The sequence below is a fragment of the Myxine glutinosa genome, chromosome 11 (assembly GCF_964187855.1).
Source record: "Myxine glutinosa chromosome 11, kmMyxGlut1.1, whole genome shotgun sequence".
NCBI lineage: Eukaryota > Metazoa > Chordata > Myxini > Myxiniformes > Myxinidae > Myxine > Myxine glutinosa.
Genome location: NC_136271.1, coordinates 102,490,153 through 102,517,746, shown reverse-complemented (window position 1 = coordinate 102,517,746; position 27,594 = coordinate 102,490,153). Strand labels below are relative to the sequence as shown.

Here is a 27,594-nt window from a genome sequence, read left to right as displayed (position 1 = left end):
ATGAGCGCCGGCCCGGTCATTTCCCGACCCGTCAAAAGAGCACGGCGGGCGACACGTTTTATCCTTGCGGCCGAACCTGGCGTGGTAGTAGCACCAGGCTTGCGGCGGTGACGGCCGCGGCGGCCGTGGTGGTGGCGGCGGCGGCAGTGGGCGGGGCGCAGCAGCGGCCACGAGGGAAGCCGGGGGCGCTGTAGCCTCTGCCCCGGGATCCACTACGGCAGCACCGTAAACCGACCGCGTGTCGCAGGCCGCGAAAAACTTGTCGGCCTCTCCGGCCAGGGCGCGGGGTTCCGTGATTTTGGAACCGGCCAGCGTGAGGCGCACCTGTATCGGTAGCTGGCGGAGGAAAAGTGCGCAGAACAAGAAATCCTGGCGCTGGTCTCCAAGCAGCGACAGCATGAAATCCATCCGGACGGATGGTCGTGTGCCGCCGAGGGCGGGAAGGTCCAGGAGGCGGTCGGCCCGTTCGATCTCCGTGAGCCCGAACGTGGCGAGGAGGAGATGTTTGAGCGCCTCGTACTTGTTGTCGCCCGGCGGGCGCCGAAGGATGGACACGACTCAGGCGGCAGTGCCGGGCCCGAGGGCGGCGACCACGTGGTAGTACCGGGTCTCGTCTGCCGTGATGCCTCGGAGCTGAAATTGAGCTTCAGCCTGCACAAACCAAACGTCAGCTTGTGCTTCCCAAAACTCCAGGAGTTTGACGGCGACGGCGTTGGTAGCCATGGCGCGTTCGGGGGTCAGCAACGGCTGAACCAATCGGGGTCACCAGTGTGGTGCTGTGCACACACGACTCGATTGCCAGAGAGGTAGGCCACAACGCGTTGGTACAAACAAAGAGTCTTTATTAAGAGCTCACACTTCAGCACTGGGCGGGCTCAAGCTTGGAGCCCGCATATATGTCCCGAGGCCACGCCTTGCCCCCGGGCGTGGCCGATCGGTCGAAAGGCGGGGCATGCGTTTTCGTTCCCCGCCTGGACGCTCGCGCCACCCACTGGTGCGCGGAATTATTGTCCCTTGTGCCCGCCACAATATACTAGCAAGGATACCCGTCTCAGACGGGTGCAAATTGGAAGGATTCTTAAAATTCATTAATCAAAGGTGAACGCTCTGACTATATCCGACAATGCCTAAGATTGGGGGTATTGATATCAGAAATTTTTCAGCCAAACAGACCTAAAAGTAAAACATTAAAAAAACTTTTGTACATACATTTTGTATAAAATATATTCTATAATTTATATAAAATATAAACACTAAACAGCATTATTCTCTTTCGACTGGATGGGAAGATAGTCGGCCGAGAAGTACCGATTCTGGATATTCGCCTGTTTTGATTAAAAAGTTTTTCCAAAAGAACGTTTTTTACAAACTATGAAAGAGCATCTAGTCCAATATGTGCCTTATACAAAAAAATATAGTCATAACTTACAGCGTTCGTCATCTGTGCCCTCGAGTGCCTCGGGGTAAACCACATTGCGTGTCTGATTGTTGGGTGCCAGGATGGTGAGTTTTACTGCACTGCCGGTCCGAGAGGCAGCCACATACTGCTGACTGTGTGAGAAGCAAGGGACAGAGAGGTCGACCCCTATTGTCTTGTACGTCTTAACTTGAGCCTTGTTGATGGTCATCGCAAAGCATGGCTTGCAGGGAAACTGGAGTCTCCGAAACTGGAACGGCAGCTCAGAGTCTGACGGAATGAGCGGGATCCTCGGCAGAAGGACGACTTCTCCTTTGTATGGTCCACAGGAGATGGTGGCCTCGATGACATTGGCATGTAGGCGAGTTATGATGCAGCGTGTACCATTGGTGGTCTTGGGTTGTTCCATGTTTCGCAGGATCGTGATGGGCACACCGAGTTTCAACTTGAGGAGGTGTGGTGGCATTCCTGACAGCTCGAGAGAATTGAGAAGCTCAACAGGGTAAGGCCTCAGTCACACCGGATCGTACGATTTCTGGATCGTGCGATTGATGGCAATCTGGCCGAGGTACGACCAATCGTCAATGTTTGTTATGCTCTTTATTTGCGATCGCAAACAGCGATTGGTCTTAGGGGTCATCGTACGATTGGTGGTACGCGTGGTTGTGCGATCACCAACGATTACCAGCTTACCAGCGTACGGATGAGTGCACGGAGTCCTGAGACGCACGGACGAGTGCACGGATTCCCCTGATGCACAGACGAGTGCACGGAGTCCCGAGACGCACGGACGAGTGCGCAGAGTCCCGAGACACACGGACAAGTGCACGGAGTCCCGAGACGCACGGACAAGTGCACGGAGTCCCGAGACGCATGGACGAGTGCACGGATTCCCCTGATGCACGGATGAGTGCACGTCGTCCCGAGACGCACGGACGAGTGCACGTCGTCCCGAGAAGCACGGACGAGTGCACGTCGTCCCGAGAAGCACGGACGAGTGCACCGAGTCCCGAGACGCACGGACGAGTGCACCGAGTCCCGAGACGCACGGACGAGTGCACCGAGTCCCGAGACGCACGGACGAGTGCACCGAGTCCCGAGACGCACGGACGAGTGCACCGAGTCCCGAGACGCACGGACGAGTGCACCGAGTCCCGAGACGCACGGACGAGTGCACCGAGTCCCGAGACGCACGGACGAGTGCACCGAGTCCCGAGACGCACGGACGAGTGCACCGAGTCCCGAGACGCACGGACGAGTGCACCGAGTCCCGAGACGCACGGACGAGTGCACCGAGTCCCGAGACGCACGGACGAGTGCACCGAGTCCCGAGACGCACGGACGAGTGCACCGAGTCCCGAGACGCACGGGCGAGTGCACCGAGTCCCGAGACGCACGGGCGAGTGCACCGAGTCCCGAGACGCACGGGCGAGTGCACCGAGTCCCGAGACGCACGGGCGAGTGCACCGAGTCCCGAGACGCACGGGCGAGTGCACCGAGTCCCGAGACGCACGGGCGAGTGCACCGAGTCCCGAGACGCACGGACGAGTGCACCGAGTCCCGAGACGCACGGACGAGTGCACCGAGTCCCGAGACGCACGGACGAGTGCACCGAGTCCCGAGACGCACGGACGAGTGCACCGAGTCCCGAGACGCACGGACGAGTGCACCGAGTCCCGAGACGCACGGACGAATGCACCGAGTCCCGAGACGCACGGACGAGTGCACCGAGTCCCGAGACGCACGGACGAGTGCACCGAGTCCCGAGACGCACGGACGAGTGCACCGAGTCCCGAGACGCACGGACGAGTGCACCGAGTCCCGAGACGGACGGACGAGTGCACCGAGTCCCGAGACGGACGGACGAGTGCACCGAGTCCCGAGACGCACGGACGAGTGCACCGAGTCCCGAGACGCACGGACGAGTGCACCGAGTCCCGAGACGCACGGACGAGTGCACCGAGTCCCGAGACGCACGGACGAGTGCACCGAGTCCCGAGACGCACGGACGAGTGCACCGAGTCCCGAGACGCACGGACGAGTGCACCGAGTCCCGAGACGCACGGACGAGTGCACCGAGTCCCGAGACGCACGGACGAGTGCACCGAGTCCCGAGACGCACGGACGAGTGCACCGAGTCCCGAGACGCACGGACGAGTGCACCGAGTCCCGAGACGCACGGACGAGTGCACCGAGTCCCGAGACGGACGGACGAGTGCACCGAGTCCCGAGACGGACGGACGAGTGCACCGAGTCCCGAGACGCACGGACGAGTGCACAGAGTGCTTGTGGTAACTTTTTAACACGCGATCTGCTGTGTTCTTACTGTGCGATTACCAGCAGCATGACCAGTACTGGCCTCAGGCCCCAGCACCGCAGCAGCTACCTACCAGACTGTCGTCCCTGAGCTTATCAGGGCTGAGCGGACCCCAGTTAACCCCCATGCCAAGTGGCGGTACCGATAATCCGACTGCGACAACTACTGAGTCGCGTACTTCCGACACTGGAGCCCAGTTAGTTTTGAGTAATCATATCCTGCAGGGGGGTGACCACTTGCACGAGTGATGGACGAGTACAATTTATGTGTTTTTTAGTGTAATTTCAGAGATATTTCAATGTGTTTGAGACAATGAAAGGTATCATTGCATGTTTTGTTTTGTTAATAAAATGATGATACATTGAAATTTAAAGTTGTTTGTACTTACTTTTTAGCTTACCTGACCGAAGGGTAGCGTATGCTATTGGCGTGATGTTTCGTCCGTCGTCCGTCACTGTGGCCTGGCAGATTCTGCACACTACTTTACTACTACCCAGGTCTACTTACTTAGTTCTACTACTTAGTACTACTACTTAGTATTACTACTTAGTTCTACTTAGTTCTGCACATTACTTTATTGTGTTAAAGATTTTACTTTGACAAAGAACTTTGTTTGTGTACACATGTAATGTACACATGTACACATGTAATGATTTAATTTGTATTATAAAATAATAATTTTTTCTATTTTAATATAAACCAGTCATTTATTACTCAGACCATAAACAAACAATAAAGACAACTAATTATTATTTTTTCTCCAGACATACCATGAAATAGCATGTTTGTTGTACAAGTTAATTTTAAAATAGATGTGCAAAAATAGATCATACACATAGCATATAATATATGATACACATATCTCAAAAAAAATATCAAAATTCAAACATTCACACAACAGTTCCTAGATCATGTTATCCTGCCATGGGACACTGCCGACGTTGTTGTAGTAGTGCTTGAGGTAAACGCGCACAGCCTTGGCTACCCGTGTATCCCGATTCCCGCCTTGCACGTTCTGCATGTCCTGAAGCACTGCCTCGGTCCTCCAAGCACCAGGGATGATCTGGTGGTCATTCCCCATGCAGGCAACGTCCCGGTTCTGCAGTCCAGGGTACCTAATCCGCATCATGTTATGCAGGCAGAGGCACGCACTCAAGATATTCTTGACAGTCTCATGTTCCTGTTGCATGGTCGTGAGGAGGCACCTCCAGCGGTGGGCGAATATTCCGAAAGCGTAAGGTCGTGCAACCAGTCGGGACAGGTCGGGACTTGGCGCACTACCAATCGTGAGGTTGAACAACAGGTGGCACCATCAATCGTCAGGTGGCAGGACCAGTAGCACGACCAATCATGCGACTACTTGACCCGCGATCATGCACGACTGGTGGTGCGTCCATGCGCGACTGGTGGTACGACCATGTAAGACCTGTCTGCGACCTCTTACGATTTGGAATCGCAGGTCAGAAGTTTTGAACATGACCATCGACTAGGCTGGGCCAAATCAGGGGTGATTCTCAATTTTTCATACTACAAGGTTGTAATTTACCTAAAAGTTGTGGCTGGGTAACAGAAACAAAACCATGAAATGTTTTTTCAAAAATATTGACGTCTTACGGTAAAACAGCCCGTTACCATAGCAACCGTTACAGACGACTCAAAAAATTCTTAAAATCGATGATTTCTCAGGCTGTGTATGACCCCCAGAGTTGATTCTGGTACCAAAAGATTCAGAATTGAAAGCCAAGGATGATTGGGTAGTTTAACAATGTCTGTGACACAATTTAATACAACTTTTATCCCAAAAACTCATTTTCATCTCAAATTTAAGGCATTTGTTTGAAAAAAAAATGAAAATTTTGCTTTTTAATCATAGGATAATCATTAATCAGAGCTATAGTCAAATTAAATGTACTTTAAATTAACTTTTGTCATTGATTAAGCTTTTTTGTCTCAAATTTAAGGTCTGACATTGAACATTGATAACAAAATAAAAAACCTAGTCCAAATTGTAATCAATGGAGGCCAATGACTTCTTAGTCACAACCTCAGTGGATGTTGCCAGTCCATGCAGCTTCTTCCTGACGCCCTTCCCAACCCTGTATAGAGCCTGGAGCTGCGCCTCAGATGTGGGGGCCTTGTTAGTGTTCAAATCTGTGGCGAGTCCAAGTGTCCGCTCTGCTGCGTCATTGACAACTGGGAGTTTGGCCACAACTTCCTTGCCATGACGATAGCTGTCTGCGGTGGGCCACTGTGCAACGGGGAGCTTGGCCACAACTTCCTTGCCATGACGATAGCTGTCTGCGGTGGGCCACTATGCAACTGGGAGTTTGGCCACAACTTCCTTGCCATGACGATAGCTGTCTGAGGTGGGCCACTATGCAACGGGGAGCTTGACAAAACTGGAGTCAATACCCAAGAGTTCAAACATGCTCCAAGAGTCATAACCAACAAAGTCTTTGAGGGCTTTACTCCCCAATTGCTGTGAGGCTGGCATCTCCTGTATCATGTTATGTGCAGTCCCATGGTACCTGAGCATAGCCCTTCTCATAGTCTGCTTGTCAGATGACGTTCTGTCCGAGAAGAGTGCCAAAGAGACCAATCTCTCTGAGAGGTACCACAAATGGTTTTGTAGCTTCTCTCGGGCCACAGTCACAAAGGACAGAAATTTGGCAGGCCACTTTGTTGGATTCTTTGCGATACTGGCCTCAGCCTTGAGGAGGTTCTTCATCAGGTACAGGTCGTTAGATGGTGCATCTGCAGCACTGGTACATGTCAACCACGCTTTAGTGTAGAAGACTGACATGAATGCAGCGAGACTGGTCATGTCTTCCAGCTCTTCGGGTGTGTAGATATCTCCCAGCTGCCGACGGTCCTGCAAGTCCTTCACTACAAGCTTGACTGCATCCTTTTTGCTAGACTGAAGGTGGCTGGTTTCCTGCAGATGTCTGTGATACCCATGGTACTGGAGAACAACCAGTTCCCCTGTTGGTGGATAAGGGCCAGTGAATCCCTGGTTTCCTGGTCGATTGAAGATGGGGGGACACTTTTCGAAGAGCCACAACACGGTCTTGGCTTTTGTATCCATGCCTAAAACGTTATAACAGTTATAAAAACTGGACAATACAAGGTTGTAAAAGACAATTTAAAGTAAATTTAATCTGATTAATGGTTATCCTATGATTAAAAAGCAAAATTTTCAATTTTTTTCCATAAATATGCTTGAAATTTCAGACAAAAATTAGTTTTTTGGATAAAAGTGGTATTGAATTGTGTCACAGACATTGTTAAGCTATCCAATCATCCTTGGCTTTCAATTCTGCATCTTTTGGTACCAGAATCAACTCTGGGGGTCAAACACAGCTTGAGAAATCGTCAATTTAGACATTTTTTGAGTCGTCTGTAACTGTTGCTATGGTAACGGGCTGTCTGACCGTAAAACGTCAATATTTTTGAATTTTTTTTTCATGATTTTGTTCCTGATACTCACTCACAACTTTTAGGTAAATTACATTGAATTAGGAAAATCACCTCCGATTTGGCCCAGCCTACCATCGACCTTGCTGCGACTGATTTTGCTCTGGCGATCACCCACGACCTCTGCGACCAGTCGCGCACTCTTTCTACTATTTTCCCACGATTAACAAAATTTTCGGTCGCAGCTAGGTCGTAACCTGGTCGCAGGCCCGGTGTGACTGGGGCTGAAGGGACTGCCTCCTCATCACAGATGGCACTATCCACAAACTTGTAGATCCTCTCATCACCGGGAAACTCTCCCATGAGCCAGTTGTTGAGCTATTTGACATTGGTGTTCAGCGGAGAAAGAATTGCACGCTCAGCCAGCCATTCGGACCGGACTCCATTTGTGGACAAGCAAGGGTAGACTTCAGCCTTCAGCTCCTCCATTGTGGAGACGACCTTGCCTATTTCAGGAGGAATCTCGATCGTGTCTGGTTTGGCTGAAAATGGTATCAGTCCATTGCCAATTTCCAGGAGCAGCTTAGAAAAGTCAATGGCCCCTTCATCGCCAGACAGGTGAGCTCGCATGTTGGTGGTCAGGTGCTTGACAGTCACATGGCGCCACAGGTGGGACGTCTTCAGGCTGGCATTGACAATGTTGGATCTGGTACCACTCTTGACCACTGGGAGGATCTGTCGGAAGTCTCCGCAGAGCAGTGTGGGAATTCCTCCCATAGGTTTCTTTACTCCTGTGATGTCCTGTAGTGTGCGGTCTACAGCTTCATAGGCTGACTTGCGAGTCATCGGGGCCTCATCCACAATGATGACAGCAGCATCCTTAATGACCTTGGCCAATGCTGTTCCATGCTTGATGCTGCATGTTTGTTTTTGTTTTTTTTTTGTTTTTTTTGTTTTTTGTATACAGAGTCGAGGCTCGTGAAAGAGCTAACATTTATCAAACAAACAAATCAAACAAACAAGCAAACAAAGTATATAAAAAGGGGAGCGGTCGACAAGATGGGGAGAGAAGGGGAGGAAGCACACAAACACAACATTTGAGAGCAGGGACATCGGGAGATGTGTGGGAGGGAGAGGGCCTGGGGGGGGGGTGGGCAGGATAGGTATAAACCGCAAGGACACCAAGGACTTCCAGGAAAGAAGTCGGCACCTCAAAAAGTGGATTTGGGGTGAAATTAGCGGGGGTAGAAAAGATCAAGGTTTTGGATTGGGGAAGATAAGAGATGGTGGTGAACAGCCGTTTTAAAGACCTGGAGGAAGGAGTGGGATTGAAGAGAGTGAGGGAGTTTGTTCCAGAGGCGGGAGAAAAGAGGAATGAAGGAGTGAAGGTGAGCAGAGAGTCTTGATTTTGGCAGTTTAACCATAAGAGGGTTGCAGGCAAATCTTGTGCGACCTGTAGGAATATTTGGGGGACAGAGCCCAGAGAGAGCTGGGGGAGCAAGGCCGGAGAGGAGTCGGTAGAAGACGGAAAGACCACCAACCTGCCTGCGGTGAGTAAGTGAAAGGCCCTCGGAGATAGCGTCATCGCGGGAGATTCCAATGATTCTGAATGCTTTGGTTTCAACAGCGTGAAGACGAGCTAGGTGTGAGGCAGGAGCACCAGCCCAGAGGGGAGAGCAGTACTCCATTGAGCTGCGGATGAAAGCCTTGTATGTGGTGAGGAGCTCAGGTGTGCCAAGGAAGGACTTCGCACGACGGAGGATGCCCAGTCGGCGACTGGCTTTGGAGGCCAGATTTGAAATGTGTTTTTTCCAGGAAAGATCATGGCAGATAGTGAGACCCAAAAGCTTGAGTGACAGAATTTCTTGGAGAGGATTATTCAGAAAGTAGATGGGAGGGTTGTCCAGTCGGTCTTTTCAGAGAGACATCGTAAGAGTGTGAGATTTGTCAGGATTGAAAGACATGTTCCACTTGTTTGCCCAGTCTGTGATTTTGTCCAGGTCTGCAGAGAGTGAGGAGGCTGCAGACTGCCAATCTGAGGGATGAGGAATGGAGCGGCAGAGAGTGGAGTCATCAGCAAAGAGATAGAGAGGATTTTCAAGAGAGTCAGAGAGATCATTGATGAAGACCAGAAAAAGCACAGGGCCCAGAACACTGCCTTGGGGAACTCCAGCCTGAACAGGAAGAGGAGATGAGAGAAACCCATTCAGGGCCACACGTTGACTACGACTAGAGAGGAAGTCCGCCAGCCATGCGTGGAGATTTCCATGGATACCAAAGGAGGAGAGTTTGGTGAACAGAGCGGGGTGCCAGACCGTATCGAAGGCACGTGATATGTCGAGGGAGACAGCTCTAATTTCCTGTTTGGCATTGAGGACCTCCATCCATTGTTGAGACAGCAGAAGCAGCATGTCCAGAGTAGAGTGACCTGGTCTGAAACCAAATTGATGATCAGAGATCAAGCCATTGGAGAAGAGGAACGATTTCATATCCGAAGCAATGATGGATTCCATGACTTTGCTGATAATTGGGAGAAGGCTGATTGGTCTGTAGTTGCTAGGATCTGTTTTTGCACCTTTTTTGTGCAAAGCGGTGATGTTGGCTGATTTCCAAGCAGATGGCACTTGACCTTGAGCAAAAGAGAGGGTGAAGAGAACAGAGAGAGGGAGTGAAAGAGCAGAAGAACAGGATTTTAGGACCCGTGGGCTGATGCTGTCAGGTCCAGTTGCAGAATCAGTCGAGGGTTGACAGAAACTTTTCCACCTTGTCAGGAGGAAAGGACACGGAGTCCAGGAGCAGCTGGGTACGACTGGGTACGGTGGGTGCAGAGAGGGATGGGTTTGGGACACAAGATTTAGAGGCAAACACAGAATTCAGGCATTCAGCTTTTTCATGTGCGGAGTCAGCTGTGTAGCCGTTTGAGGTAAGGGACGGGATGGAGGGGGAACAAACACCAGAAACAGATTTGACCAGACGCCACCATGATTTGAAGAGGGAGACAGATAAGAGAGTTCGGTCTTGAGAACGGAGAGATATTGTTTCCTGGCTCTCCTGAGGGTGGATACACACTTGTTTCGGGCTTTGTGAAAGGAAATGAGATTTCCTTCCATTGGATTTGCTTTCCAGGAGACGAAGGCAAGTTGTTTCTGGGCAACAGCCTCACCACAAGATTCCGTGTACCATGGATGGGAGGAAGGGTATGACAACTGAAGACGAGATGGGATAAATCTGTGCATGAGAGAAAGCAATTTACTTTGGAAGAATTCCCAGGATGAGTTGATGTCAGAGGTGGTAGAGATGGGAGACCAGTCCAGATGATTGATGGCTGCTTGAAGACCGTGCCAGTTGGCCTTTTTTATTTTAATTTTTTTTCTTTTTTTTTTGTTTTGTTTTGTATACAAGATCGAGGCTCGTGAAAGAGCGAACATTAATCACACAGAAAGACAAACAGACACACAAAACAAATAAGGTGAGTAGATAGAGAGTTGGGATGAGTAGATAGAAGTTGGTCCATATTATCAGACAGCGAGATGTAGATGGAGTCATCACTGTTTGGTGGTCGGTACAACACACATATGAACAAGAGGTGGGAGCGAAGGGGAAGCCGTAGCCAGAGGTATTCCTGGGGGTGAGGTGGAGAGAGTGCAGTGCAGGGCGAGTGAGGAAGAGAGTTTTTGATAAAGATAGCAACCCCACCTCCAGGACGAGGCTCAGGTCTATCATACCGGAGGAGGGAGTAACCCGGGAGAGATACTAAGGAATCAGAGACATCATGAAGGAGGAAAGTTTCTGTTCAGCAGATCACGTCTGGTTTGTCAGAAGCAACCTGTATGGAGAGATCAGTTAAGTTTGAACGAAGGCCCTGGATGTTTGAGGTCCATACCGTTAATGAAGAGGAAGGGGGAGCATCGGATACAGAACACGGGGGGAGGAGGGGTAGGGTAAGATGTGGAAGAGGTGGAAGAGGTAGGGAGAGCTGTTGAAGATGTGTCAGAGATTTCAGAATTGCTCAGAGAAAGGGAAGAATGGGGCGGACAAAAGGTTTGATGGTGGTTGGGTGAGGCACAATGAGGTGTTATTTGAGGAGGGGGAAGAGAGAGGCAGAAGGTTGGGGGAGATGGAGGTGAGAGTTGGAAGGGGGAAATTGAGAAGAAATGAGGGTGGGGTGATTTGAAGGGGAGGGGCGAGGAGGGAGTTTAGGAGGGAAGGGACAAAGGGAGGGATTTGAAAGGGATGGGATATGGGGGAGATTTGGAGGGGAGGGGTGAGGGGGGAGTTTAGGAGGGAAGGGGAAAGGGGGAAGATTTGAAAGGGATGGGTGATGGGGAAGATTTGGAGGGGAGGGGTGATGGGGAAGATTTGGAGGGGAGGGGTTATGGGGAACATTTGGAGGGGAGGGGTGAGATTGGATTTTAGAAAGTGTATGATTAATGGGAAAAGAACATTTATTGCAAAATGAGTTTCTTGTGACCGAGTCAAAAATACGTTTAAGGACGCTGGAGGGAGGATGGAGTGCAGGAGAGTTTAGGGAATGTAGAAAAGAGGCACTGTAAGAGATGGATTTTTTTGGGGGGGATGAATAGATTTGGTGAGCAAGTCGAAAGCAGCCTTTTAAAGAAGAAGAAGAAAAAGGTGTTATAATATACGACGGAATACAGAACTTGAGGGGAAAGTGTAAACATTTTAAAGTTTAACAGTGAAAACTATCTGGGGAAATGGGGGAGAAACACGTGGTCGAAGAACGAACGAACGAATAAGAACGAATAAACGAATGAGAACAACAAATAAGAACAGAGAAGGAAATGTTTTTTTGTTTTTTTTGAGTTGAGATTTTAAACAACGAAGTAGGCTGTGGGGTGAAAAGACTGGGAAAACAGAGAACGAAAGTTATTGGAGCACAAACGACGGACCGCTGAGAGAAAAACAAAGCCTCAAGGTTGGACACTGTACAAGGCCTCAAAAGACACGACACGAATTAACACGATTTTCTATACAGGTATGAAAGATTTGCACCGAAAATCTTCCTCGGGACACACTATACATACAACACCATATAATACAGCCATAACGAAAATACAAATGGGAACAATTACTTAACTTCGATTTCGATGGAGAGCGTGGAGAGCTGCTCTTTGAGGTGCGTGTCGAGTGGGATCTTGAAGGTGCTGTGCAGCGTTCGTCCTCCCTGGAGCAGTGTTGCGGCAATTCCAATGGACGCATTAGCAAGAGCAATCTTGCCTCGTGAGCAAATTTTCTTCAGAATCGTGTTGATGACGAAGCTCTTTCCTGTGCCTCCTGGTGCATCTAGAAAGATGAGGTTGCTGCTCTTGTTGCCATTGTTGATATTACCTTGCTGCACCAGTTCAAGGACTGCATTGTAGACCTGATGCTGGTCATCTGTCATTTGCTGTTGGAGATCATCAGCTTGGACAGCCAACTGCTCTTGGTTGTAGTCGACTTCCCTGAAGTATTCTCTCTCAAGCCTATCTTCTGTGCCCCTCTCTGGGGTAGGTAGGTCATATGAACTGAGATGACGACCGCCCATCATGATCACCTTGTCTTCGAGAGAGCAAAGCGCAAGGTTGTAGATGTACTCGTCGTAGTCAGCAGCGGGATTGTCAACATTGCGACGGTGCTGAAATAGGTAGTCTTCAGAAAGGATTTCACGGAACTTATCCCATAGCGTGCGTGGATTGCTAGGAAAACATGCGGTAAGGATGACTGCCATGAGACTCCAGAGGTTTGTTGCAGACTGGCTGATGCTTGCCCCATCCATAGTAAGGTGGAGGTGCTGGTCGTTTTCCAGGAGACCCAATGCGAGACAGGCTTCACGGAAGGACAACTCTTGACCACCCACTGTCCTTAGAGCAGCGAAAGAGGATGGGCCAGTTGGGCCACATACTTCAGTCAGAAGAAGTCGAACGTAGTAACAGTCTCCCTGTCTCGGACTGATGCTGTAGATGCGGCCAATTGCCGGAGTCTTCCGTATTGCATGTGGTCCTTCGACCACCACTTCTCCCCGATTGCGGCGGGTCCACTTCTTGTGCGTCTTGTCCCACGTGTAGTACTCGGCACCTCGTGGTATTTGAGCGTCTTGGCAAAATCGTCATGATTGTAGAGGTCGAAGAAGGCAGTCAGCGTAGTGGCTGGTGGTGGTCGCTCTGCCCTCTGTACGGCATTGTCCATATGGAAGTAGACTCGCTGGCCATTCTCGAGGTGGACAGCTAGGCCAATGACTGGAGGGAAATGCTCAGAAATTGGGTGCTCTGGGATCCTCCAGACTGCCTTGCTGCTCCCAACGTAACGTGCATTCTGGAACTTTGATGATTTCTGGCCTCCTCATTGGCTCGCTGCAGTTCAAACACTGCCTGATCGGTCCCCTTGGTGACATACTTTGTGATATACTTGATGCTCTTGATGCTGGAGCATATCTCAACGTTGATGTGGTAGTTGAATTGTCGGAGGAGGAACGGGTTGTAGGGTACCACCCACTGATTGGTGACTACCTGTACCACCCGTTTTCCCTGCTGGCGCATCTTGATCTCCCCAGTGTAACCACCATCTTCTGGCTTCAGATGTCGGTATTTGGGGTAGCTATCATTTCCTTGCTCAGTGCTCTGGAGGAATGGCTTTGGGAAATCTTTTTAACACTTCTGGTCCTTCATGCAAAGGCTGTTCTGGTTGAGGTTTCTGCATGGACCATGGATCATATGTGCCATAACCATCATGTGCAGCTCAGGATCTTGTTCCTTGTCGGGAATCTCAGCACTGATGACCATATCAATTTTTTCGGGCTTGACTTTGTCCTCTGGAGCGACCCATATGGGGATGTCGGCATGAGGAAGACCACGCTTCTGGTACTCAATGGTGTACAGGAAGGCTCTCATCATCCCAAAAGCTCTCTTCTTTAGTAGCTCCATGAGCTTCTTGTGCTTTTGTCGAAAGACACGGGCAATGATGTCTGGCCGATCATGAGCTTCTTGTCCTGGCAAGAGGTTTTGCTGGACCTCGACCCATTTGGGATTTGTTGTCATTGTTATAAAGAAGTCCGGCCTCCCCATGCGACGCACATAGGCCATGGCATCACTCTGCCTCTCGTGCATCCACCTCGGCCCACCTGTGTACGTCGCTGGAAGGACCACTGTTACGTGCTCCTCCCCGACCCCCTGGTCACGGTGTACCTCCGAGCCCCGAGAGGAGTCACGGCAGAAAAATGTGTTATTCCGTATGTCAAAGATCAATGGTGAAGCCACACCAATTGTTACTCACAAACAAATATTGTATTAAGATCACACAAGAATAACAGTACAACAATATGTCCTATGATGGTACCATCAGTTTTGTAATATATAACTCACTGTGCTCCAAGTGAGTGAAACAAGAACATCCCCAATGTCTCTTATTCCCGGTTTCAAGACAAAGTTGATTCGCTCCAGCGATCGCCAGAACGATGTCCAATCGAGACCAGAATCCCGTGTGGATGGCAAGTACAGTCACACCGCCCAAAGCTGCACAAAGGCGCCCTCAAGGCGACTGGGAAATCTCACCCTCGGGTATGGACTTTCACGGCTCACAGTCGGCGAACCGCAAATTAATCTTCAAAAGCCACGGTGCACACACACACACACCAGATACGTCTGAAAGTGGTGAAAACGGCTGACGAAGCAAAGAAACCTTGCTCGACGCACGAAGCACGCGAGTCAAAATGGCCGATGACCCGTTCTTGAGACGTAACGGCCCGACGATAATTCTCCTCGGAATCCACCACCAAAAACCTGACACGCAGGTTGATCGGTCACAGCGATGACAACTCTGTCGCAGGGATCCCTTTCCCGGGAAACCCGAAAGTTCACTAGTGACTCCCGTTCGACAACGTTTGCTTCAGAACTCGGAGCAGCTCGGCTTTGTTGTCCGACTCACTCGCTCCACCCTCTTTTTCTCCTCTTCCTCTTCGTCGTCCCGTTCCCGATCCGGTTTCCTGTTTCTTTTAACACTAACTTTTCCACCTTTTGAAAACAGTCCATAAACAATAAACCTTTTGAAAACAATAATAGTACATGGAATCCAAAATGTTTACAGTGGATGAAAACCACCACAACGGAAGTGACGAATCCGTAACACCACCCTTTGCCCAATATTGCGAGGGTCACCATCGCTGGCCATGAGACTGTCACGGAGGTTGCCATAGTTATCAGCGAGTAAGGTCTTTTGCTCCCGGCGGATAAAGCCCAGTCGCTCTGCCTCGATTTTAGAATATACATCTACCAGAAACTGCTGAAAGAGTCGTCGCAGCTGCAGTATGTGATTTCCCTCTCTCACCATGATGTGGTAGCTGTAGTACTGCAGCTGTGGGAGTTTTCGTCCATCTTTTCCAGTAGCAGTCCTGGCCACCAAGTGGATAGTGTAGCCATCTGTTCCATATGGGAACACTATGGGGTACTGTAGTGCATCATAAGATGCATGCAGCTCACTTATCCTTTTGAGTGCCCCATCGCGAAGTTTAAGGACAATATCTCTGGGTTCTGTTGGCTCATTGTCCATTAAGATGGCCACTTCTGGTGCAGACTGGGCATTGTAGTGGCATGCATGCTCACCACGTGGTCGCTTGTTTTCGCGGATGATTATCTGGCGCTCTTCCGAGTTATCTCCTTCTGCAAGCGTATCTCTTGCAGTCTTCAGCTCACGGACCAGATGGTTATTCTCGTGGAACCACTTTGTGAGCATTTCAATGATGTGTGGTTTGAGGCCGCTGTGGTTCCTGGCAGTCAGCTCTTTGGCGTGCGAGTCCAGGAAGTAGACCTGTAAGAACTTTGGCTGACCTTCTTCAGGCGGGAGCAAGCTGCCAATGCGGTGGAACACTTGACCTTGGATACGGAAGCTCGGGTTCCAGCCCTGTACTTCAGCTGCCTTATGCCTGAAGCTCGTCATCGCAAAACTGCCATTATAAATTCGAATGTTGTCAAGGAAGTGCTTGCTGAGGAGACCTTCGCCAGAGAGAAGTTCCTTCAGGAAGGGAGGAGGAAGGGCAGGGAAAGGCTCAAGGACGACTTTCCCATTGTTGCAGCACACACCTTTGGTCTCTCCTTCGAACTTGTAAGCAGAGCAGTGAGTGCAGACTTGGTCCATTCGGCCGATGTCTGCGTGAGTTGTTGGGTCAGCCGGGTCATACGTGAATGCCTCCCTTTTGTTCTTTGGTGTCCGGGCCCGAGCTCGTGCTTCTGCAGTGCGGTGACGGTTTGCCTCGTGTCTTGCATCACACTCTTCCTCAGTCTCATTTACTCGCAGTTGTTGTTGCTGATGTGCCTTTTCATTAAGCCTGGTCGATCGCTCATCTTGTGTCTCATTTACTCGCTGTTGTTGTTGCCGATGAGCCTGTTCATTAAGCCTGGTCGATCGCTCATCTTGTGTCTCATTTACTCGCTGTTGTTGCTGCCGATGTGCCTTTTCATTAAGCCTGGTCGATCACTCATCTTGTGTCTCATTTACTCGCTGTTGTTGCTGCCGATGTGCCTTTTCATTAAGCCTGGTCGATCGCTCATCTTGTGTCTCATTTACTCGCTGTTGTTCCTGCCGATGTGCCTTTTCATTAAGCCTGGTCGATCGCTCATCTTGTGTCTCATTTACTCGCTGTTGTTGCTGCCGATGTGCCTTTTCATTAAGCCTGGTCGATCACTCATCTTGTGTCTCATTTACTCACTGTTGTTGCTGCCGATGAGCCTGTTCATTAAGCCTGGTCGATCGCCTATCTTGTGTCTCATTTACTCGCTGTTGTTGTTGCCGATGAACTGTTCATTAAGCCTGGTCGATCGCTCATCTTGTGTCTCATTTACTTGCTGTTGTTGTTGCCGATGAGCCTGTTCATTAAGCCTGGTCGATCGCTCATCTTGTGTCTCATTTACTCGCTGTTGTTGTTGACGATGAGCCTGTTCATTAAGCCTGGTCGATCGCTCATCTTGTGTCTCATTTACTCGCTGTTGTTGCTGCCGATGTGCCTTTTCATTAAACCTGGCCGATTGCCCATCTTGTGTCTCATTTACTCGCTGTTGTTGTTTCCGATGAGCCTGTTCATTGAGCCTGGTTGATCGCTCCTCTTCGGTCTCTTGTTGTCTGTCTGTCTGTTTTCGCTTAGCTGAAGCTGTCTTCGGACCAATGCAGCTCTTCCTTTTTCGGGGCATTTCGGGGATTTTGATCAGAAACTGCGTGGAATTAGGCCTGGGTCATCTAAAAGAAGAAAATAGAAAATCATGACGTGAAATTTCATTGAGAAACTGCGGCATGTAAAATCAGAGAATCGAGAATCAAAAAAATCGATCAGAAACTGCGTGGAAGTCGGAAGTCATTGTCGTCAATTGAATGTAGCATTTCTTTTTTATTCCCTGTCAAATGGCATTGGTCCCATGTCAATCGGGTGAAGTTGAATAATTAACGTTACGCCTTTATGACGTCATAATTCCGAACCCGGAAGTCGGAAGTCATTGTCGTCAAATAAATGTGGCATGTATTTTTCACTTTCTGTCACATGCCGTTGGTCCCATGTCAATCGGATGAAGTTGAAAAATTAACGTTACGAAATACGCTGATGACGTCATAATTTTAAAACCCGAAGTTTTTTTAAACATTTAAGGTGTGCTGTAGTTTCCCTGAGACGTAATGATTCCGAATATGCCTTTGGTTTTGCTCTGCGATGAGTAGTTCTCGAGTTATAAGAGGACAAACAAACACACAAACAAACACACATACTTCACTACTTTATATATACTAGGGCATTGCCCGTACGTGGGTGCCCGTTCCTTGCCAAAAAAAATAAAAAACGCTACCCGTACGCTCTACCCCGCCCGTACGCCCGTAAACAAAAAAAACAACGCTCTTCGCTTCCGCCCTTCGCTCTGACTGAATTGGGAGAAATAATGCGCATAAGAAATCGAATTACGTACCGTAATGGCGGTCAGCTCGTAACGCGCTCAGCTCCGCTCGTCTCACATCGGCCACGCCTACGCAACAAAGCGTTCTGTGATTGGCTGTCGGAAAGCGTGCTGCCGGACAGTCTTCACTGTCCGGAAGTTCGCAAATCGCAGTTAGGATGAATCGTTTTAATTTAATCGCAGTTTGAATTCGTTTTAAAACATAGTTTAACGGCAACATAGTTTTCCAACGTGAAATAAATGAATACGCTGTCAAATGTGCCGTCCGAGGCAGAGTCTGATCGCCACGTTCGGCACACGTGATAGCTCGCTGCTCTCTGATTGGTTGAATCGTTTTTTGGACATAGCTCGGTAAGTAATTGTCCGATTAATATGAAACCTTGAAAAGGCACATCCTCGGGTCCCCAGCAATATACCTGGCAAGTTTCAAGTATATCGGACCCGTGGTTGTCGAGAAACAGCGGTCACAGACACACAGACACACAGACACACAGACACACAGACACACAGACACACAGACACACAGACACACAGACACACAGACACACAGAGATTACTGGAATTATAGATAGATAGATGAATGACGGACACCATCACATCAGCGAAGAGCTTGCAAACAAACAAACAAACAGACAAAAACTTTCTTTTACATATATATATATATATTTTTTTTTTTATATTTTTTTATTTATATATAGTCACATGAAAAAGTAAGTACACCCCATGTAAAGTTTTGACTTTTTCAACATATTTCAACATACAGCTATTTGATCTTTATTTCAACAATATTGATAGATAAAGGTGATATAATATAACAAATATCATGAAATATTTACATTTTGTAGTCCATTGTATAATTTAAATAAACATAAATGCAAATTTCGCATATGGAAAAAGTAAAAAGAAAAGAAAAAGTAAGTACACCCTTGGCTCTAATAGGTGGTATTGCCCCCTTTGGCAGAATCAACCTCAAGTGGGCATTTCTTATAACTGTCGACCAGTCTCTGACATCGACTGGGAGAAATTTTTGCCCACTCCTCCATGCAGAATTATTTCAGCTGTGCGATGTTTGAGGGGTTTCTTGCATGCACAGCTCGTTTCAAATCCCCCCCACAACATCTCGATGGGATTTAGATCCGGGCTTTGACTTGGCCATTCCAGAACTCTCCATTTCTTTCTTTTCAGCCATTCCTTGGTGGATTTACTGGTATGTTTAGGGTCATTGTCATGTTGCAAGGTCCACCTTCGGTTGAGCTTCAACTTTCCGACAGATGGCCTCACATTATCCTCAAGCACCCTCTGGTACAATGAATGAAGAATTCATAGTGGATTCTATGATGGTGAGCTGCCCAAGCCCTGATGCAGCAAAGCTGCCCCAAACCATAATATTTCCACCACCATGCTTCACAGTTGGTATCAGGTTCTTGAGGGCAAATGCTGTCTTTGGTTTTCGCCAAACATGTCTTCTGGTGCTGTGGCCAAATAGCTCTACCTTTGACTCATCTGTCCAGAGCACATTGTTCCAGAAGTGCTGGTCTTTGCCTAGGTGTTCATTGGCAAATTTAGTCTTGCCCTGATGTTCTTTCTGGACAGCAAAGGTTTCCTCCTGGCACTCCTCCCATGTAGATCAAATTTGTGCAGCCTCTTTCTAATGGTACACTCGTGCACTTTGACATCAACAGTGGCAAGAGCTACCTGTTGGTCCCGTGATGACATTCTGGGGTTCTTAGAGACTTCTTTCAGCATCTTGTGGTCTGCTCTCGGGCTGAACTTGCTGGGGCGGCCTGGCCTGAACAAGTTGGCAGTTGTTTGGAATCTTCTCCACATGTAGATGATCTTCCGGACAGTCGAATGATCACTTTCAAATTGTTTGGAGATCTTTTTAAATCCCTTCCCAGACTCGTAGGCATCTCTAACCTTCTTTCTGAAGGCCTCGGAGAGCTCTTTTGATTGAGGCATGGTGACGCCGCACACTTCAACAACAAAGAGCAAACCAAACTAAATGTCTGAGGTTTAAATAAGACAGGTTCCTCCAAGATCCTCTCTGATGATGTTCTAATCATTTGCACCTGAGCTGGTGCACCTGATTCAAATTTTAGGTATTTGAAGTAGTGATAAATGTGGGGGTGAACTTACTTTTTCCACATGCAAAATTTGCATTTATGTTTATTTAAATTATACAATGGACTACAAAATGTAAATGTTTCATGATATTTGTTATATTATATCACCTTTATCTATCAATATTGTTGAAATGAAGATCTAATAGCTGTATGTTTAAATATGTTGAAAAAGTCAAAACTTTACATGGGGTGTACTTACTTTTCACATGACTGTATATATATATTTTATATACGTATATATATTTTATATATATATATATTTTATATAGATATATATTTATATATAGATTAGCGTGTGCAAACAAACAAACAAAAACTTTCTTTTATAATATAGAGAGAAGAGAGGAGAGAGAAGATAAGATATATATATATATATATATATATATATATATATATATATATATATATATATATATAAAATAAAATTAAAAAAAAAAATAAAAAAAAAAAAAAAATATATATATATATATATATATATATATATATATATATATATATATATATATATATATATATATATACATACATATATATATATACATATATATATATATATATATATATATATATATATATATATACATACATATATATATATACATATATATATATATATATATATACAGACTTGGCATTTAATATGGAATATTAATTTTTTTCTTGACTTGGGTTTACTTTCTTAACTCAGTATATCAATCTGGTGAGTTTCTTTTACACTTTGGTGATTTATTTGTTAAAAGAACCATGTCACTGATTGTCTGTCGCAGCAAGAAGTCAACAACAGGATTATATCACAGGTGGCGTGGCAAAATGTACGGACAGGTGCATTTGATGATTGGCTTCACAGTCGGGTATACAAGGGTTGTTGCGTTCTGTATTAGTGGAAAACAACTGCTGCACGTCTCCAAAAGTTATTGCCGCTTCCTCTGGGGATGGTCCGTCAACTCGACAATGCTGTTTGTCATGGAGTGGTGGCTTTACGAAATTACGGCATGAAACAGCGTGCTATTGCTCGGCAGTATGGCATCACTCAAGGTCAGGTGTCAAATATCCTGAAACGAAATGCTCAGAGGGGTGTCCCTACTCCAATACCGAGGCCAGGACGTCCCAGCAGAACCAGAAGGAGGGATGATCGCCAGCTGCACCGGTTAGTCCGCAATGGCCGTACAAAGTCAGCTAATCGGCTTAGGGCTGAGTGGCAGCAACTGACAAATGTGCCTGTATCCAGAAGGCTAGTCAACCAACGACTAGTTCAAGCAGGCTATCGTGCCAGGCGTCACCCTGAGAAAGCCACGCCTGACCAGACAACACTGCCAGCGCCGATTGCAGTGGGCCACAGAGCACCGTTAATGGCAGCCAGGACACTGGAATCACGTGATCTTCAGTGACGAGTCTAGATTTCTGGTCTATCATCAAGATGGCCACGTCCGAGTGCGCAGACAAGTGCATGAAGCCTACAACAAAGATTGTATAGTGCCAAGAGTCCAAGCTGGAGGTGGTGGTGTGACCGTTTGGGCTGCTTTTCATGCAGGGGGCAAAACTGACCTGGTTGTTCTGAATGGAAACCTGAACCAGTTCAAGTACAGGGCCATTCTGGAAGCCGATTGCCCATTTGCTCGTGCAGCCTTTCGAGGAAACTTTGTCTTCCAAGATGACAATGCACGGCCTCATCGTGCTCGCATGATCTAACACTTTCTTGCTGACCGTGGTGTAGAGCATATGGAGTGGCCTGCCATGTCCCCGGATATGAATCCGATAGAGAACTTGTGGGCAGAATGAACGCGTCAAATTGACCACTTGGACCAGCAGCCGACCTCTGTGCGTGAATTGCAGCAGGCTATTGTCACTGCATGGCAAGTGATTCCTGTCCAAACCTTGGCAAATCTCGTGAACAGCATGCCTCAACGTGTACGTGCTCTCCTGAATGCTCGTGGGGGTTACACGAAGTACTGAACTGTAATTTTACTGTCCGTAATCCCAGTCGTAATTTAACTTTTGTTTTTGTTAAAAAAAATTTTGGCTAATGTGCAAAATAAAGAGATACTTCTGGAAAACGTACAGAAGTTGAACACAGTACTGTCCACAAATTGAGTTAGATATCAGTTTACATCACTTTCAAGGATCAATTTATTTGTTTCGAAATGTCAAATGTGGTTTTTGTTTCTTTTAAAGGTCACATTAACAAAATCTAGAATAATTTCAACATAATTCCAATGAACTTTTGGTTCTAAGACATCTTGGAAAGTAAGTTCACCCCCACAAAAAAAATATTCCATATTAAATGCCAAGTCTGTATATATATATATATATAAGTTTGTTTGTCTGCGCAAGCTAATCTCCTGAACGGTGAAAGATAGGAGGAAACCTCTAATACAAGAAATGTCGAGACGGGCCCCGGGAAGGTTTTAGGCTAGGTGGCGAGGCCGGTGGAGGCCGCTTCGGCTGGGCCGGGCCCATTTCACAATTAAAAGCCGAGCTGAATTATCGGAGTCATTCTTTTACGGCCGCGAGTAAAAGCTGAATTATCGTAGTAAATTCATTCAAAAAGAACCAAAAATGTCGGGACGGGCCCCGGGAAGGTTATATGCTTGGTGGTGAGGCCGGTCAAGGCCCACCTCGGCCGGGCTGAGCCCATTTCGCAATTAAAGGCTGAGCTGAATTATGGTAGTCAATCTTCTATGGCCGCGAGTAAAAGCTGAATTCTCGTAGTAAATTCATTCAAAAAGAACCCGGGCAACGCCGGGTGCTTTCGGCTTGTGTGTGTGTATATGTATATATATATATATATATATATATATATATGGGTGTATATATGTATATATATATGTATATATATATATATATATATATATATATATATATATATATATAATATATATATATATATATATATATATATATATATATATATATACAGTGGAACCTTGACTTACGAGTTTAATTCGTTCCGTGACCGAGCTCGTAACTCAAATTGCTCGTATCTCAAATCAAATTTCCCCATTGAAATGCATTGAAATGCTATTAATCCGTTCCAGCCCGCCAAAAACCACACCAATTTTTTAAAAAATATACAGTATATATAAAAATATCTCGCGCTTTATATTTCACCTGTATGCAGCATACAAGTTGGCAGGATGGCCTGGACTGGAGGTACGCACACTTGACTCTAAAGTCTAAACTGTCCAGCCTGGGTTTGAATCCCGACCCAGCTATAACCTGTCATGGGTGAATCACAGGCAGGGTGATTCATCAATGTGTGTACCGCTAAACTGGGCGCCCCGTTTGCGTCCCATTAGTTGTTGGATGTTAAGGATCTCACCGTGTTTTCCACAAAGAGAAGGCGAGCTATCGCCGGCACTCTGAACAAGTTGTGGCCTGGCATGGCATGAACATGAAAACATGAACATGAAATGTTCGACATGAACATGAAATTTTCCGAAATAACCAAAATGCGAAAACAAAAACGCAGCGCTATACGACAGAGATACGTACTGTACTTGAACGGCAAGATAACCACGTGACCAGAACCTACCTGGCGGCGTAAACTCGAAATAACCGAAATGCGAAAACAAAAACGCAGCGCTATACGACAGAGATACGTACTGTACTTGAACGGCAAGATAACCACGTGACCAGAACCTACCTGGCGGCGTAAACTCGAAATAACCGAAATGCGAAAACAAAAACGCAGCGCTATACGACAGAGATACTGTACTTGAACGGCAAGATAACCACGTGACCAGAACCTACCTGGCGGCGTAAACTCGAAATAACCAAAATGCGAAAACAAAAACGCAGCGCTATACGACAGAGATACGTACTGTACTTGAACGGCAAGATAACCACGTGACCAGAACCTACCTGGCGGCGTAAACTCGAAATAACCGAAATGCGAAAACAAAAACGCAGCGCTATACGACAGAGATACATACTGTACTTGAACGGCAAGATAACCACGTGACCAGAACCTACCTGGCGGCGTAAACTCGAAATAACCGAAATGCGAAAACAAAAACGCAGCGCTATACGACAGAGAATACTGTACTTGAACGGCAAGATAACCACGTGACCGGGTGGCGAAAGCTCGTAACTCGGATCTCGCCTCGCATCTCAAAGCAATAAACTGCCGGAGCGACGGCTCGTATCTCGAAAAACTCGTAAGTTGGGGCACTCGTAAGTCAAGGTTCCACTGTATATATATATATATATATATATATATATATATATATATATATACATGTATTTATGTATATATTGTTACGGATCCGGGGGACGGCACTCACCTTACCGAGGTGGGTTCAATCCCCTCGTCTTTTTAAGCTGGCCGTCCGACCGGTCCTGGGGGTATGTCGTCACGCCCGGTCAGCGCTGAATAGGGTATTAGGCCAATCCTTCCTATGACCTAAGTACCAGCGCCTTCCGGTACGTGAGGAAATACTCCCGCCCGAGCCGCAGTGTAATAGATGAATTGCGCCGAGCGAAGCGAGCCGTGACGCGGGCCGTTAACGGAAGACTAAACCCGATTGCAAGCGGTTCGGCCGAAATCGCGCCACAGGTATTCAATAGGGAGAAAAGACAAAAGCGATTGGATGGAGAATGAAACGAAAAGAATAAGGAGGATCAGGTATTTATTAACTAACTCTACAAAACCAAAGAAACCAAAGGAAAAACGAAAGCAATATACAGTGAAGAAGAAGAAGCAGATACACAGAGCAATTCTTAAACAGGCTTACTTATTCCCACGGACAAGACAAACAGAACAAACTCACGTACACAAAAGGGGATTGCAGGCAGGAATGGCTGGACGAAGGATGAGAAGGGTCCGTGCAGAACGGCAGGGCTGGAAGCGAGCGGCCGCCGACTCCCCGCACTCGGGTTCACACGGCAGGGCTGCTCGAAGCAGCGTCTCGGAGCTTCACGCAGCTGGTCTCTCCTGCCTTCTCACCGACTCTCTGGAACCTCCTCATGCACGTCTCTCTCAACTCCAATTCGTACCTTCTTTGTCCAACTCATCTGCGCATCTCGTCCTGGTGGGGGCCTCGCGCCCAGGGTTTTATAACCACCCCTTTGGAACCCCCTCGAACTTGCCAGATGTTTCTTGCCACGCCCTAGCAAGCCATGTCCACCGAGCCCTGGTTGGTCGTTAGGGGCTCTCTGGCTCCACCTTTGATGACGAGGGCTCTCTGGCTCCACCTTTGATGACGAGGTGGGCCACGCCCTTCTTCTCCGATCCTGGCCTCGTGGGCAATGGAGTTTGGGGCGATGTGGAGCCAGTAAACACAGCCCCATGCAACTTACTGGCACTTTTAGGAGGCCATTGGGGATATTGAAAGGGATCTATCTCATTTGATTGATGCAACGTAGAGTCAACTATTGGAAACACAGCCTTACCTGAAACACATACTAATGACATAACTATTGAGAGGTCCTATGGTGTCCTACGTGTTGTACATGGACTAACTAAGGTGCAATCTTTAATTAACAGCCAATTAAGGGGAAATGTACACAGGGGTTATTTATAAGGGAATTTACTACTAAATGTACATGTGAAGGTTCTAAAAATCGTAACAATATATATGTATGTATATATGCATGTATATATGTATGTATATATGTATGTATGTATATATATATATGTGTAGTGAAAATGTATCAAAGTTGAACCCAGGTGTGATGCTCACTTAAACCACTGAGAGGCGTTATAAGACCTCGGACGTCCGCGACTCCGAGCCACTCCTGCGACATTTACTCTATGACATGTAGACTCGAATGGTACGTACATGCAGATATTCTAGGCTTGCTTGCATTGACTAATATTATCGATCCTTCCTATATGATGCCAAGACCCTGATATACAGACTTGGCATTTAATATGGAATTTTTTTTTTTTTCTTGACTTGGGTTTACTTTCTTAACTCAGTATATCAATCTGGTGAGTTTCTTTTACACTTTGGTGATTTATTTGTGAAAAGAACCATGTCACTGATTGTCTGTCGCAGCAAGAAGTCAACAACAGGATTATATCACAGGTGGCGTGGCAAAATGTATGGACAGCTGCATTTGATGATTGGCTTCACAGTCGGGTATACAAGGGTTGTTGCGTTCTGTATTAGTGGAAAACAACTGCTACACGTCTCCAAAAGTTATTGCGCTGCCTCTGGAGATGGTCCGTCAACTCGACAATGCTGTTTGTCATGGAGTGGTGGTTTTACGAAATTCCGGCATGAAACAGCGTGCTATTGTTTGGCAGTATGGCATCACTCAAGATCAGGTGTCAACGATCCTGAAACGAAATGCTCAGAGGGGTGTCCCTACTCCAATACCGAGGCCAGGACGTCCCCGCAGAACCACAAGGAGGGATGATCACCAGCTGCACCGGTTAGTCCGCAATGACCGTACCAAGTCAGCTAATCGGCTTAGGGCTGAGTGGCAGCAACTGACAAATGTGCCTGTATCCAGAAGGCTAGTCAACCAACGACTGGTTCAAGCAGGCTATCGTGCCAGGCGTCCCCTGAGAAAGCCACGCCTGACCAGACAACACTGCCAGCGCCGTTTGCAGTGGGCCAGAGAGCACCGTCAATGGCAGCCAGGACACTGGAATCACGTGATCTTCAGTGACGAGTCTAGATTTCTGGTCTATCGTCAAGATAGCCGCGTCCGAGTGCGCAGACAAGTGCATGAAGCCTACAACAAAGATTGTATAGTGCCAAGAGTCCAAGCTGGAGGTGGTGGAGTAACCGTTTGGGCTGCTTTTCATGCAGGGGGCAAAACTGACCTGGTTGTTATGAATGGAAACCTGAAGCAGTTCAAGTACAGGGCCGTTCTGGAAGAAACATTGCTTCAATTTGCTCGTGCAGCCTTTCGAGGAAACTTTGTCTTCCAAGATGACAATGCACAGCCTCATCGTGCTCGCATGATCCAACACTTTCTTGCTGACCGTGGTGTAGAGCATATGGAGTGGCCTGCCATGTCCCCGGATATGAATCCGATAGAGAACTTGTGGGCAGAATTAACGCGTCAAATCGACCACTTGGACCAGCAGTCGACCACTGTGCATGAATTGCAGCAGGCTATCGTCACTGCATGGCCAGCGATTCCTGTCCAAACCTTGGCAAATCTCGTGAACAGCATGCCTCAACGTGTACATGCTCTCCTGAATGCTCGTGGGGGTTACACGAAGTACTGAACTGTAATTTTACTGTTCGTAATTCCCAGTCATAATTAAACTTTTGTTTTTGTTAAAAAAAATTTTGTCTAATGTGCAAAATAAAGAGATACTTCTGGAAAACGTACAGAAGTTTAACACAGTACTGTCCATGAATTGAGTTCGATATCAGTTTCCATCACTTTCAAGGATCAATTTATTTGTTTCGAAATATCAAATGTGGTTTTTGTTTCTTT

General features: G+C 47.3%; 1 protein-coding gene across 4 annotated transcripts in view; it reads left to right on the top strand.

Annotated features, from left to right (window-relative positions):
- GLYCTK (glycerate kinase) overlaps positions 1-27,594 on the top strand; it is a 78,936-nt gene that overhangs the window by 3,769 nt on the left and 47,573 nt on the right. For 2 of the 4 annotated variants that reach the window (XM_078786891.1, XM_068131397.2), the window contains exon 1: positions 4,130-4,231. The exons of the other annotated variants lie outside the window; for them this stretch is intronic. The gene's annotated coding sequence lies outside the window, so the exon portion shown is untranslated. Of the gene's footprint in view, positions 1-4,129; positions 4,232-27,594 lie in introns of those variants that run through there. 4 annotated transcript variants of the gene reach the window in all.